This window comes from Meleagris gallopavo, chromosome 1, assembly GCF_905368555.1.
Source record: "Meleagris gallopavo chromosome 1, MGAL_WU_HG_1.1, whole genome shotgun sequence".
NCBI classification, from domain to species: domain Eukaryota; kingdom Metazoa; phylum Chordata; class Aves; order Galliformes; family Phasianidae; genus Meleagris; species Meleagris gallopavo.
Genome location: NC_139404.1, coordinates 133,711,098 through 133,723,224, shown reverse-complemented (window position 1 = coordinate 133,723,224; position 12,127 = coordinate 133,711,098).

The window sequence follows — 12,127 nt, the reverse complement described above, 5'->3', positions numbered from 1 at the left end:
CATCCTATTGGAACTTTAAAAACATAGGCCCTAACCTTTCCTTATGGTGTGAAATACATGGAGAAGATAAGGAATTTGGCATGCTAGAGAAATTTAAGGCACTGACACAGTGCCAACATAACATACTTGAAGTCATAAGTAATGTATTTCTAATTTGGCTTAGAGTTGCTATGGTGACGTATATTATATGCTTGCCTCAAGTAAAGTGGCATGAAATGCTAAAGAGTACAATGCAGCCTGATGTTGTATCAGTGCACAGAAATTTGGAAATGGCTTTAAATGTGGAAATGATACAAAGAATTGTCAAGTGGTAATATCTATGTGCAGAACTTTCTTGGACTGTTCTGCCCAGAATATCACAGTGCTTATAAGCATTGCTGTAAATCAATCAATTTTATTGGATTTTTTTAAATAAATGATTTATCTATTTTACTTAATAATATTAATATAAGAACTCAAAATACATTCACCATTTTTTGCCTATTCTTTGACTCCAGACAGCCAAAATCAAAAGTATGGAAATTTCAAGAGGAACTCATGGAGTTCAGATATTACTTAAATCCATGCTTTACCTGTGCAAGAACTACTCAATAGTAATTATTATGATGCTTGATTGATGTGAAACAGAGCTAATAGCCATGGTCTATATTTGATCTAAGTATCTTTGAAATTTGCTGTGGCTTCTGAAAAGGACAGCTTAAGACCAGCTGAAATACACTAGATCTCCAAAATAGAAGGAAACCAGTCTAACTGAGCAATTATCTCAGCCTTATTCTAACACAGTGATTTTAAAAACAGCAAAAACCCAAACCTATTTTTTCCTCCCCAGAAGCTATCATTATTTATCAGACATGCTTTGTGAACAATTTCCAAGATCAGACTAGTAAGCAATAAAAAAGTTTTCATTCTGAGGGAACAGAGAGTAGAACAACAGATGCTCAACATTCTGGCAAAAAAAAAAAAAAAAAAAAAAAAAAACAGAAACAAAACAAAAAAAATCTTTTCTGTTTCGTAAGTTTTCATTACCTATTTATTTAGCTTGTATTTTTCTTTGCTGCTGTAATGCAAAATGCACTGAGAAACATAAAAGTCTGGAAAATGTAAAACTCTAACACCAATACATTGCCATAGATATATATTCTGAGTTTTCTGCTAATTATTTTATAAAATCAGCATATCGTGTATGATGTACCATTCTGTCTTGCACTTGCTTCTGTTCTAAATGATAACAGCTGTTGTTTCTCTTACAGTAACTTGCTATTCTCTGTGGTCTGCCTTAGAAAACAAAATTTATAGGTATATATTGGTGTCATAGAAAAAATGTGGAGAAAAGCAGTGGGAGAAAATGTGTGCAGTTCAGTAGAAAAAGTGGGAAGTAGCCTTTAGTTATTGGATACAAAAATAGATCTCACAGAAAGTATGCTTTTAATAACACTGCACTTCTAACAAAGCAGATCTTAGGTTTCCCAGCAAGGCTGCAGACCACCCATGATCGTGTTCAATTCCCACTCACACAGTCAGAAAGAAATCCTGACACTTCACAGGTTAGTGTCGGGTGTTACATTCTCTTATGCATCTGCTTTGATACCACAGAATCATAGAACTGCGGAGGTTGGAAGGCACCGTTAGAAATCCAGCCCATTCACCTGCTCAAGCAGGATCAACTACAGCAGGCTACCCAGAGCCATAGCCAGCTGGGGTTTGAAAGTGTGCAGGTATTGGCAGTCCAAAGCCTGTATGGGTAACGGTGCTCCAGTGCTTGCTTGCTCTCAAGAGTAAAACAGCTTTTTCTTATGTTTAAGATCAGTTATCTGCATTTAATATGTAACTAAAGCCTAGAACTGCTGCTAATATTTATTATTAGGTAAAGCCACAGAACAGTAACTAGTGATATTAAAACACATAACAGAGGATATTTACTTCTTGATTATAAGCTATTATACCTAATGCAGAGATTTAAAATAATCTCTTGAGCAGTGAATTTAAAGAAAGCTGCATGGTTGTTTTATTCTGTTATTGCTGTTGTTTTTTTTGTTTGTTTGTTTTTTGTTTTTTTTTTTTTGTTTTGCTTTCCATCAAATAGATTGCCTGTATTTTTCATTCCTATTCACCACTCCTGAAGGATTGAAAATACTAATAAATCTCATGGAAACCACTGTGAAATCTCCATGGTGATACTGGTTGTGTATATGCTGCAGGGTAACTGCTCTGTACACTTGGTCTGCAGGTCGAGGCTGCAAACCTTGGCCCTGCCTGACACTGACACAATCGGACTTCAGAAAACATCATCTCTGTGTTCTTTGAGAGGAAAAATGGGCTTGCCAAGTATCGATGTACTCCATTAACCCACTTTATCAGATGATGACTGAGGAATTCGGGTAGGTCTCTCTTTGTCTGAAGAGCTTTTTGCCCCATGGTTTAACCACTGTTAAGATTGGTGGTAAGGCAACAATCTTCCCAGCTAATGGCTCTGAGTAACTGTAATTACAAGCAATTTAAGTGCTATTCCTGCTGGGACAAGAGTCTGAATGATGATATCCCTTTCTCTATTCACATCAGAAAAACAAGGATATTCATTACTCAGACCCTGCTTGCAGAGTTGATGATTCCTTAAGACTGCAATGACCGATGTGCTGAGACAACACAGGCTGAAAGGCATCTAATAAACCATTCAACCAATAGTAAACCGTATCAATGGATCATCAAGACAAGACCTAATAGTGCACAGAGTCAAAAGACTTGCAGCTTAATCTACAAGTACATAATACAGAATCGTAGAATCATAGAACCACAGAATCATCATCACGTATCTGCAGAAAAGGAGGTATTCCATCAAAATCAGTAGTATCTCTTTGGAACAAGATTAGCATCGATAAGAGATTATGTAGCCCACCTCTTGCCTTGGTTTACCCTGAAAGTGTTTTAAACTTACCAGTTATACTTTGGTAGTGATTGTTTTGTCATAGAAGTGCTAAATGAGAAATGTTCTTCTGGGTAGTGACAGCTCTTGTTTTAAGGCACGGGTACATGAACATGGACTAGAAGGAGTAGTTTTAATGCCAATCCTTGGATCACAGTTGGCCATGCAATGAATAATGACTTCATAAAATAATTCTCCAGCTCTCTCCTAAGAAAGTACTTGATTCACTTATTCCTTCGACCCCACTTGGAAGCTTATTCTAGAATATCACTGCTGTAATGGTAGGAAACTTATGATTTCTAGTCTAAATATATCCAGGGAAGGTTTCTCCTTGGGAAGAAGAAAAGCTATTTAGGAACAATAACTGATATATATTGACATATATTCCCTTACTTACTCAGGTCTTATTCACAGAAGAAGACTGTCATTCCTACAAATCTTCTTCTAGCTTGTTTAAATAATCAGGATCTTTCTGTCTCCCTTTCTTTGCCTTCTTTTATCAATCTCACTACAAATTACTGAAACTACGAGGCATTAATATTAACAGGTTTTTTGTGGTTTCTTTAAAGCAAAATTTGGACAAGTCAGGGGCTGGAACTATTGGATGGAAGGTCATACTCAGAGTGATTTTCTATAAAAGATGAAGAGAATTCATGGATGATTTTTGACAAAACCTATACTTAAAAAAATATATATATATATATTGTTAACAGCGTTTAGCTTGACCTGCCTGCTTCAGTTTAGGTAAACACATTATTGTCTCAGGGATGAGAAGAAGGAAACCTCTCAGAAGATGAAACTATCTGCCATAGCATGTAATCAAAAAATAGCCAAGTTTTCATTTAAAGGATGGAGTCGTGTGTATCTGCCAAAAGTAAGGGGCCCATGCTGAAGGATTACTGAGGGGAAAAATCTGTAAGAAGGCAGGTCTGTAACCATGGGATCACCTAATTAAAAAAAGAAATACATATACATATATATATATATATATATATATATAAATTACATACTCCCATTCCACAAACCACCACTGCTTGGCTTGGCTTTATGTTGTAAGGTTTTTCTTCCTATGCCAGACTTTAAATAAGACTTTTATTTCTTTTTAAAAAGAGGTTTCTTTAAAGGAATGCAAAATGGGAAACTCAGACATATTGCATTTTAAATTGGGCATGTGCCTTTTTTTTTGTATTTTGTTTTTGTTTTTCTGTTTTGCTTCTCCTAACTCCTTACTGCATCTCACCCCTAGGGAGGAAATTCTGAAGTGCTTCATGTCAATACTCAGTTTTCCAGTGTCCACTGCAAAGACAAGGTCCTCCCTGGAGAGTGTCGAACCTCTCTGCACTCACACAACATCCATGGGAACTGGCGAGCACCAACAAAGATTGTGCAGAGGTATTTCATACTTCTCCCTGCTTATGAGCTTCTGGGCTGTTTTGTTTTGTTCTGTTTTCCTTTTATGTTCTTTTAATAAATCCCTAGGCCTTTCATCACTAATGCAGCACTAGACAAAACAAGTGGGAAGGATTATATGAAATTTGATCAACAGCAACAAAAGGCCAATGTAACTGGGGGGTTACTGCTCTGCTTGTGATGTTTTAACTTTTGTGACAGGCAGAGGCTTAATTTACACTGGGATTTCCTGCATGATTTACAAAGTAGGAGTGAAACCCCTTATATCCATTCTGATAGATCTCCCCCTTCATCAATCAGTGCTGACAGTGCTAATCTGTGAAGAATTAGTGACCTAGAAGTTCAAGTCAGCTATTCCCTTCATCTGGCTAGAACACTATTCATGGCAACTGCGTATTAGAGGTACCAATAAATGTCAGTGTGCAGTGTGAAGAAAAATGACCGATTGCACATTTTTGCATGAGAAAGTAGTTTAGAACAAAAAGCCTGATTATCAAATCATCAGCATGAAAACGGAATGCAGATGACAGAGTAGTCTGTAAAGAACTTGATTTTTGTTAACTAAATTGTTTCTGTTCCCCTTTCAGTTAGTTGGTGTTACTTACAGCGCACCATAGCTGGTGTCTATCTACAGATCAGCTTGCAGCTTCATGTGAGGCATCCAGTTTCTTGAGGGATGAAAAGCATAGCTAGTGTGGAGCTTTAAGGATCAGCTATGTCCAACCCATTACTGAATTGGCTTAGCAGCACAGCATAGACTGAAAAGGTCACAGTGATTTTGGATACTCAAAGTGCCTCCACCTGGCTCTTTTCTGACTGAGTTTGGGAATATCTGTTGCCATCAGGTGACCATTTCAAAGGGTACTTACCAATGAAGCTATTGAAGACATGTGCAGAACACAAAGAAAAGAAATAAATCTTCAGTCCTTCCTTGAAGAACAGCAGCATATTTTCTCAGCAGGCAAATATATGAGGTATGTTTTCTGTAATACTCCACTGAGATCAGAAACATAGGTTTTATGACTTCTCCCATCCATGCCTGCAAAATATGTAGAATAAAGAAATTCTTCAAACAAAAGGAAGATCAATAGTTACTAGGATTTTTTTTTTTTTTGTCCTTTCATAGTCTGAATTAGAATGAAAGGAGTTTAGCAAGTCAGCAACAATGAGATTGCTAATTATACCTAATAGTCATTCAACTTCTTTCCCCAAAATTATGTATGTTATTCCAAAAGTAGTGCTTCCTATTTATTTCCATGGAAACTACAACAGACACAAAAAATACAACAACACTATTTGATAGAGCACATTTTCAGCACAAAGCATTACTTTAAACGCAGTCACCACCAGTTGCTATACATTTATGCCAGTAATGAGCAAGAGCCTTCATGTCACACTAGATCAGATTTTTCTGCATCAGTGGAGGTGACCCACCATTTCACAGCTGCTGTGATGGCATCGTTGCTAAAATGCACTGCCTCACTGTGCTGGCATCCACTGTTTCAATTCCATCAATGTTCAGCAAGCATCAAGGAATGTGAATGGGTGCTATTTTTTTCCACATGAGGGAATTCAGTGGCACAACTTTGCTTCATACACTCTTTCATGTCAGACACCGTTTTGTCAGATTGCCCCTCTGCTGCTGTCACACAACAACAAAATGGAATAGTGGTGGGAATGTTCAGCCTCTACTTCTATATCATCGATATTCACCTCTCATGTTGTGGGCCAACATCATAAAACATAAAGGAGGCATTACTTTCAGAACAGCCCTTGTAGTTGACTCGTTGAGATAAGAGATAACAATTGAAATAATTTCAGGTAGCAGTAACTAGGGGATACAGTATGCCAGTACATGCTCATTTTAAAATATCCTTTTGGGCTCATTATGACATTTATTACTATTTGTACCCTACTACCTATTGGAGGGAAGCCAGGCTGACCCTAAATGGGAGAAAATAGCATGTTTGTTCTGGAATACTGCATTTTACAGGAGGAAATCTCTTGGCTGCTGTTTTTCTGAAAGCTTCTTCTTCCCAGACTTGGACCATATTTCTCTCTCCTTTTTGTCAAGAATTTTACCTTTCAGAATGGGTTTGACTTTTAAAGGTCAGTGCAGGCCTGTCCAACATCCTCAAAACTCTGGACTGGAGTCAGGTGAAGCTGTTCCCAAATGCCGCTTAAATGTCAGTTTAAAGAGTTCATAACTTGACAAGGAGAAATACTTCACAATGGCACCCAGATCCTGTGATGCTGTGCAGCCAATTTTTTGGAGGAAGCTATAGAAATGTACTGGAATATCTCTCATACTGAGATATGGTTTCCTCTTTACAGAGGCCTGCAAGGATCTGGCCACACCTTGCCTCAGTGCCTGCTAGTCATCCAGAGCCTTTGGTAGAAGTGAATTTCTTCAGACAGTGGAGGAAAAGTCACCCCATACTTCTGCTGTGAACTCCTGCCTTCTCATTGTACCTCTAGTACTGCCTTCATATGATGTATTAAGTTACCATACAATTTAGACTGTCGGGAGCATCGTAACACTTGTATGCTCATTTCCACAGTCTCCTGTCAATGATAAAACATGATGCACTGAGAAGACTAAGTGTCAAAAAAATGCTGAAAATGAGCTTGAGAACTGCAGACACATTACACATAAAGAGAGGCTGTGCAGGCTGGAAGTCCTTGAAAGCCAGGAGGGGTTTTAAACAATATCCAGTATGCTCATCCTATTTCCCATTTGATAGAAGATACATTACAGATCCCAGAAAACTGGGTTTAAAAGGCAATAGGACAAGACTTTACCCACAAAATCCTATTTTGGGACAAGGTGGAAGTTGAGAAATCATTATCTACTGAGAGAAAATGATGTGAACAGCATATCCCAAGGCAATGTTCACATTTCAAAGGAAGACAAGTTTTTAATGTGTTCACATATTGACAGTTGCAGTAAGGAGAGGCTCTGAGCAGGCTATGTCAGAGAGCAGCACTTTTCTGCTATTCTGCTATGCCTCCTGAACGTGCACCTGGGTAGCTTAGTCTGGAAGGAAAAGAGAGTGACTGTCTGTGACAACGAACAGTAGGAAAAGGCCTCTTCTCTATTAGCAATTAACTCATGGTTTGACTTTATGTCTTATTACTGCAGTGACTTGTAAAACTATTTTTAAATGCGTGCTGGGAATTGGCATGAGGCAGCAGAAGGAAAGGCAAAAGAATACTTTGTATTTTTAATATTTAGCCCAGAATTATTCCCAAAAGAATGAATGTGCTTTCTTAGTTCAATCTAGAAAGATTATTTGTAAACATGAAGATTCCAAATTTAGTAATGGGTGTAGTTGCACATACATTACAGAACGGTACCCAAACCACAACTCCTATTTCACAGCCCAGTAATTTGAGACTGGTAGCAATAATTTTATTTATCATCACTTTGAAACTGAAGCCCGAAGAATGAAATTTACATTTTCTTAATTAGGTCCCTTAAGAACAGCAAGTTTTCAGACACTCTTTCAAGAGTTGCTCCTTTAAGCTCTAATCAGTAAGCTGTGGTTCATTTTATTGGATTTTAAGGCAACTACAAAAATCGATTGGATAAAAAGGATATATCGAAAGCATCAAGACAAATCTAGACAGGAAAACTACTGTGCCATATCTCCTTCAGTCATAAGTGTGATGATAACACTGGATGAAAGGACATCTTTGCTGCAATTAAAACCTTTAGGAGAAGAGGAGAAGAGGAATCTCCAACACTGGAAATGTGTTGGAGAAACAAACTAAGACAACTCAAAGCAATTACTAATGACAGTACTCTCATTTTACTGCAACTCGAAGATGCTGAATGGCCAAACTAGACAACTACTTGATATAATATTATGATCATATTCTTCTAGCCCAAGGACATCCACAATACTTTTCCTTGATTGCTGCTGCAGTACCTGTGACTCTAACAACACACAGAATCCCTCTACATTTACATGGTCAAATCATCTGTTTTAGGTAATTGTGCCATGAATAACATATGTGTTCTGTTTCATCCTGATGCCAAAATGAGAACTAATACATTTAAGAAGTAGTATATGCACAAAATAAAAAGGATGCTGCATTTTTAGCAATGTTGATATTCTCAAATAGTAAATGATTGTGATTAGAACCCACAACTGTTACCTAAAAATGTTGCCCAATGTTTAACTGAACGTATGTAGATGAAGATATGCGACAAGAAACACATCTTAATGTTCTATATCGTTTCTTCTGGGAAATCACTCCTAGAATTTCTGTAGAACATACATTTTTTTTCCTGTCATGTAAGTCCTTAAAAGTGGCATTACAAACTTCCAAGAAACACTGCTTACATCACCATTTGCTCAGAACAGGTTACTGGTCACTGGCAAAATTCTGTTCACGGAGGCTGAGGGGAGGCCTGATGGCAGCTGCAGCTCCTCACATGGAGAGGAGGGGCAGCGCTGAGCTCTGCTCTGTGTGACAGCGACAGGGCCCGAGGGAACGGCATGGAGCTGTCAGGGGAGGGGCAGCTGGGGGTTAGGGAAAGGGGCTGCACCAGAGGGTGGTGGCCATGGAACGGGCTGCCCAGGGCAGTGGGCACGGCCCCAACCTGCCCGAGTTCGAGAAGTGTCTCAACAGCACACTCAGTCATATGGCCTGTGCTGTGTGGAGCCAGGGCTTGGACTCCGTGATCCTTACGAGTCCCTTCCAACTGGGGTTATTCTACGGTTCTATGATTCTATATACAGCAATGTGCTTGTAATAAAAAAAGCATACGTCCTTAAACTTAATCCACTGTTTGGCACTACCTTCTGATTTATTTTTTAAAATGTTTTCTTTTTTTTTCTTTGAAATATTGACTTATGTAACATATAATGCAAACTAGAGTAACTGCTTCTGCTAGAAATTCAGATATTCAAATGTTGTATTTATTATCTCAACTTCTAGTCATCTGAATTCATCTCTCTAGATATACAGGTATACATGAATGTGCTAAGTATATGTATATAAACTTGCCTTTGAATCCTCAACTGTCTAGTTCTTGGTATATGTAGGTATAGGAAAGTATACTGTCATAATTTCATATATGAAATTGAGAAGGCTTGCTATAGGAAACAAGGCCTGAGATAAGTAGCTGCAATTCCTTTTGCCTTGAGATTTTGAGAGAGAAAATGATCATTACAAAGAAAGTAACAAACATTTGGTGTTATCTCTGATGAAGGATAATACATTTATTAAGTATCTAAACTTAACTGACAAAATTTTTTTACACAGAGAAGTTAGGGATGCCTCATCCCTGGTGGTTTCAAGGCAAAATTGGATGGGATCCTTGGTAACCTAACCTAGTGCCTGATTTAGTGGTGGGCAACTCTGCACTTCACAGGAGCTTGGAACCTTTAATGTCCCTTCCAACCCAAGCCATTCTATGATTCTATGACAACGGAATAAGAGGAACAAAGGAACTGTAAACATTGCAGTCTAATTAGGATGAGTTCTGGTACAGTGCAATAATTTTCAGTCTGTTAGCAGAGATCTTTTGCACTGAAGTTCTCTGTTTTTTTACAGCAAGAAAATCAACTTATCAATAGTTGATATCTACTGAAGCTGAAGTTCCTTGAAGAACCATTCCACATCTAAATCTATGTCATTCAGAACAGACTTCTCATGCCATGAGGTCTTGTTGTCTAGGTTCATATTCTATTTATTGTATTGAAGATTAAATTAAAAGCCATTGGAGTGTGGATTCTCTTCCTTTGTCAATTTGGAGATTTTCATGACCTCTTTATTAAATGAGTTTCAGAATCACAGAATCACAGAATCACAGAATGGCCCGGGTTGGAAGGGACCTCACAGATTATGAATCTCCAACCTCTCCACCACAGACAGGGCCATCAATTTCCACATTTACTACTAGACCAGGTTGCCTGCCCAGGGTTCCATCCAACTTGGCCTTGACCACCTCCAGGGACGAGGCATCTACAACCTCTCTGGGCGGTTGGTTCCAGTACTCTCTCCACTCTCTGTAAAGAACTTCCCCCTGACATCAAACCTAAATCTTCCCTCCTTCAACTTAGAACCATTTCCCCTTGTCCTGCTGATATCTAGCCTTTCAAAAAGTTGATTCCCCTCCTATTTATAGGCTCTTTTTAGGTACTGAAAGGCTGCAATTAGGTCATCCTGCAGCCTTCTTTTCTCCAGGCTGAACAGGCCCAAAAGATCTTGAGGCAATAAAATACACTTTTACTACAAACCTGAGAAGTCAACCATTTTTGAAACTTGTAAGGAACAATGTGATATGCTTGCAGACTTTCCAAGCATTGTATGTATTGAGCTATTTTGAAATGTAGTTGAGGCAAAGATATAATTTCAGTGCCATATTGTGCATCCTCCAATGTACTGATGGACTTAATTTGAAATGAGAATCCTGAACACTGGCCTGTAGATGATGATTTACAGGAAAAAAATGGTGGTGGTGAGTACACTTGAAGTTAGTTATGTTTTCTAAGTTAAAATGAAGAAAAAGGAGGCTTGAGGAGAAGATAGATACTATTTGCATAGTATATAACTTGACAATATTACTATTTCTGTTGCATGTAAAATTTGAATTCTGCTGTAACAGTGGGAACAGTTTCGCCATACAAAAATTTCTTCTGTGAATGTTGACATATCAGTTTTATCAGATAACCAATTTGCAACTTCAACTGAGATTACACTATAGAGGTTTTTGGAAAGTTTAACCTTGACTTCCCTGGAAACAGGACAAGAGGAATTAGGAGATAGTGTTATGTAAGTACTTCTCAGTCAAGTTTGAGATTTGTGGATACATGCAGTTAATGAGAAATCCATATAGTCATGTTATTTTGTAACAAAAATTACCTGAATTGAGGACCTGACTCCTTTTGGACAACTGATGGAAAGAGATGGAAAATCTATATCTTCTTCTGCGTTAGTCTTCAAAGCTAGTGAGCTAGCTACTATTTAACATTAAGAAATATATACATCAGGTGCAACTTATTTGTCATTCAAAGCAAAGGAAATAGGAGAAAGTCTAGACACCAGGTTTCCTGACAGTTGAAGCATTGCACTATTAGCAATGTCTAAATAAATAATAGATATTGTGGAAATGATCCTGTGAGTGACTAGCGAAAACATTTCAAATTGAGGTAGCTGGGGAAAAAAATGAAAACATTGCAGAAGTAATAAAAAAGGATAAGAAGCAACTCAAGGTAGACTGCTAAAAATACACAGTCACTATCTACCCAATGACAAACCTTAATATATGCTCACAGCCTCTTCAGGAAGGGAATATGCTGTACGTTTAAACATTCCTTCTTTTTACCAAGTGGATTCTTAATTGAGAGGTTGTTGGGTTTTTTTTTTTTCCTGATCTTTAACTTAAGATGTATATGTATACATAAACTCTGTGCCCATCTCAAACTTAACAAATTGAAATCCATTTTCCAGCAAGTCTGTTATTCACAATTAATTGCACATGGTCCTAATAAATTTAACTGCCATTCCGTAACCACTCCGCTCCTTCTAATTGGCATGGTATTTTTCTGTGAAGAGTGGAAATTTTAGGGAGACTTTACTTCCTCTTGAAGTGAACACTGATTTTCATTTTTAATATTATAGAGACTTGCTACTTCAGTCCAGCCTGCAGCCAAAAGTCATACAGCAATCTCTCTGCAGACAGTGCTCAGAGTAATGTAATGAGATGAATGAGAAACATGGATAGCAGAGAAACCAAATTGCAACCTCAGTCTGAGAGCAAAGGTGGAGGTCATTGGTGGGGCA